This window comes from Melozone crissalis, unplaced genomic scaffold (assembly GCF_028551555.1).
Source record: "Melozone crissalis strain CALT ecotype California unplaced genomic scaffold, PUWL_Pcris_2 ptg000046l_1, whole genome shotgun sequence".
In the NCBI taxonomy this organism is placed as follows: Eukaryota; Metazoa; Chordata; class Aves; order Passeriformes; family Passerellidae; genus Melozone; species Melozone crissalis.
This window is the reverse complement of record NW_026535824.1, coordinates 2,889,386-2,892,824: the sequence shown is the minus strand read 5'-3', so window position 1 is coordinate 2,892,824 and position 3,439 is coordinate 2,889,386. Positions and strand designations below refer to the sequence as shown.

Genomic DNA, 3,439 nt, shown 5'->3' with positions numbered 1-3,439 from the left:
TCCCCTGTTTTTACTGGAAAGCAACACTGGAGATGTAAGTGTGGTGCTTGGGTCAGGTAGGAATCCTACCCCAAGGGAAGGTGGCCCGACAGTGTTTGCCCCTCCGCAAGGACAATGCACAGCAGCAGGCGAGGGGATCGCTGTGCCAGAGCGCAGGAGTCAGGGCTCTGCATCCGGGCTCAAGGCTGCAAAGTTCCCGTGTTTGGGCAGACGGAGGCGCTGTCCCCGGGGCGCGCGGGGCTCGAACGTGGGGCTCGTGGGGCGAGCGGGGAACGGACACGGGGACGAACGCACCCGGTACTTCAGTTGCAGCGGCGACAGCAGCAGCGGCAGCAGCAGCGGCGACAGCAGCAGCAGCAAAGAGATAGTTTTAAACACTCTTTCTATTTCTCTTTTACTTTCTCTTTCTCTCCTTTTCCCGCTGTCGGGCACCCTTCTCTCGGGGTCCCTTGCCCGGCGTCCCTCTCCTCTCCCCGCCTCCCTCTCCCCTGCAGGGCCGGGCCATGCCCCCGGCCCGCCCCCGGCCCCGGGCGGGGCTGCCCCGTGCCCGGCCCCGGCCGTCCCGCCGCGGTCTCGCCTCCGCCTGGCTCTGGCCGTACTGGCGGTGGCGCTGCTGGGCGGGAATCAGTGCCTGGTGCGGGGACGGCATCGCCGCCCTTCGGCTCCGCCTGGCCCGAGCCCGGCCCCGGCCCCGATGCAGGGTCCAGTCCCGACCCCGGCCCCGGCCCCGGCCCCGGCTCCTCCCGGGGCCCGCGGAGGACACACGCGGCGCGGCCGCTCCGGCAGTCTCCGCTGCGGCTTCCCCGGCCCGAGCTCCGCCGCTCGGCAGCGCGGCCGCCAGCCCTAAGCCGCCGGGGCCCGGGGCGGGTGGGGATGCCGGGCCCGGGGCGGGTGAGGGGCGCTCGGGGGCCGTTGCTGGCCCCGGGCCGAGCGCTGACAGCCGCGTCCCGCCCGCAGGTGAGGCGCAGGAGGCCCTGCAGGAGCGGTACCGGCTGGGCTTGCTGCTGGGGCGCGGCGGCTTCGGCAGCGTCTTCGCGGCCACGCGGCTCTCGGACGGCGCCCCGGTGAGCGGCGGGGCCGGCGGCGGGCGCGGGAGGAGGGGGCGGAGGAGGAGGGAGGAGGAGGAGAAGGTCGGGGCGCGGCGGGACGGGCGGCGAGCTCAGCCCGCTGCTCTCCCTCGCTCGCAGGTGGCCATCAAACGCGTGCCGCGGGATCGCATCCGGCACTGGGGCGAGCTGGTGAGTGAGCGGCAGCAGCCGGGCCGTGCCGGGCGGCGAGGAGCCGGGGCCCGGCAGGGTGGGAGCCGCCGTGAGCCCTGCGGGGAGAGCGGGCGTGGGCTGAGCGGGGCGTGCAGAGCATCCCGGGCTGGCTGAGGGCTCGCAGAGCCCCGGAACGGCCTCGGCCCCACTGACGGCACCGCGCTCCTCCCGCAGCCCGACGGCACCAGCGCCCCGCTGGAGATCGTGCTGCTGGCCAAGGTGTCCCGTGGCTGTGGCGGTGTCATTCAGCTCCTGGAGTGGCTTGAGCTCCCCGACAGCTTCCTGCTGGTGCTGGAGCGTCCGGAGCGGTGCCAGGAGCTCTCGGGTTTCCTGGCGGAGCGGGGGTTCCTGCCGGAGGAGGAGGCGCAGGGGCTGTTCCGCCAGGTGCTGGAGGCCGTGCGGCACTGCAGCAGCTGCGGGGTCCTGCACAGGGACATCAAGCCCGAGAATGTCCTGCTCGACCTGGCCAGCGGGCAGCTGAAACTGATCGACTTTGGCTGTGGCGCCTTCCTCCAAGACACAGCCTACACCCAGTTTGCAGGTGAGCCCTCGCAGGGGGTGTTCCTGGGCATCTCGTGGCCCAGCCTGGGTGCAGCACTGGGGCTTCCCCCTATTGCAGCCGGGATAGGATTGATGCTGGAGCCGAGTTTTTCTGGGTGGGGTGTGAGGGCAGCCAGCTCCCAGCCCTGCTGACAGCCTTCAGCACCCACTGTGGCCTGGGCTGGGGCTGGAGCTGGGGCAGCCAGCCCAACACAAACCCCCATGGGGGTAGCAGAGAAGGAGGTCTGATCCCATGCCTCGGATGGTTTGGTGTGCAGGCGAGGAAGGGCTTGGACTGCTCCGCTCTCCTTATTTGCCTTGGCTTATTAACATTTTTGGGGGCCATGGAGGTGGGGAGAAGAGTGAGTTTTCTCCACTACTGGGTGGGTTTCTTCTTTGTGTGTCATGGTTGGGCCTTCCCAGGGATTCTGCTGCCCTCTTCCAGCACCAGTGGCTTCTTTTCCAGCCCCAAGTTTGTGCACAAGTCCCAGGTGCTGGTGAGAGGGCAGCTCTCACTCCATGTGCCTCTGGGGCAGCCCCCACATGCCCAGGGATGCTGGGGCCAGGCTCTGGGAGCAGGAGCATCCCCCTGCTGATCTCTGTCTGTATTCCACAGGAACCCTGTCCTACAGCCCACCAGAATGGATCCAGCACCAACGCTACCACGGCGAGGCAGCCACGATCTGGTCCCTGGGCCTCCTTCTGTGTCACCTGGTCATGGGGAAGCATCCGTTCAGGAGGGGCCAGGAGATCATCCGGGGGCGGATCTTGTTCCCACGATGGCTCTCTCAAGGTGGATCCTCATCTCTGGGCACGGGGGCAATACCAGTGCTGGGAGACAGCAGCAGGCTCATGGGCATCCCGCTCTGGCAGCTGCTGAGGAGGTGGCACATGTCCTGCTCTCCTGCCTTCCTCCAAACAGAGCATCCATGGGGAAGTTTAGGCCCAGCTCTGGGCACACCCAGCATGGCCTGGGCATGGGAACGGGAGGGCAACTTCTCCAACTGACTGATGATTTCTGGTTTCTCTCCCCAGAGTGCCAGGATATCATTAAGAGGTGTTTGTCCATGCAGCCCTCGGAGAGGCCATCCTTAGAAGATCTTTTCTGTCATCCTTGGGTGAAGGGTGTTCCTCTGCCCTAGAAGATGGGAGAGATCCACGTGCACATTTGGATCCAGGGGCCTGGCAGGTACCAGCTCCACGCATCTCTTGGCAATCAGTGGCAAAGCAAACCAGGCTGGTTTTGTCCTGCCTGTAGCTCTGAGCGGGGGTCAGCAGAAGGGAACACGCAGCTCTTGGGCTGGAGCTGAGCTGCAGACCTGGTGTAGCAAGCACTGGTGGCCACCATCCCCCTGGTTTTGTTTGTCCTGTTCATGGATGGCTGGGGCCCCGGGCAGAGCCCTGACAGCCTGGTCTGGCCCCAGGGCAGGAGAAGGAGCCCCTGGAGAAGCTGTTCCAGGTGGGGCTGCTGCTGGAGACACCGAGGACAACCTCAAGGATGACAATCTCTTCCCAGCCTGGCCAGCTGAAGATGATGGACTTGGATTCTGGCACCTTCTTCAAAGCCAGGCTCCAGGCCCAATTTGCAGGTGAGTCCACAGGCAGGGGGATGCTCCCTGATCTGGGCATGGCACAGCCTG

General features: G+C 66.6%; 1 pseudogene; it reads left to right on the top strand.

Annotated features, from left to right (window-relative positions):
* Positions 1 to 947: 947 nt before the first annotated feature.
* Positions 948 to 3,063, top strand: LOC128943453 (serine/threonine-protein kinase pim-1-like; annotated as a pseudogene).
* Positions 3,064 to 3,439: the final 376 nt, after the last annotated feature.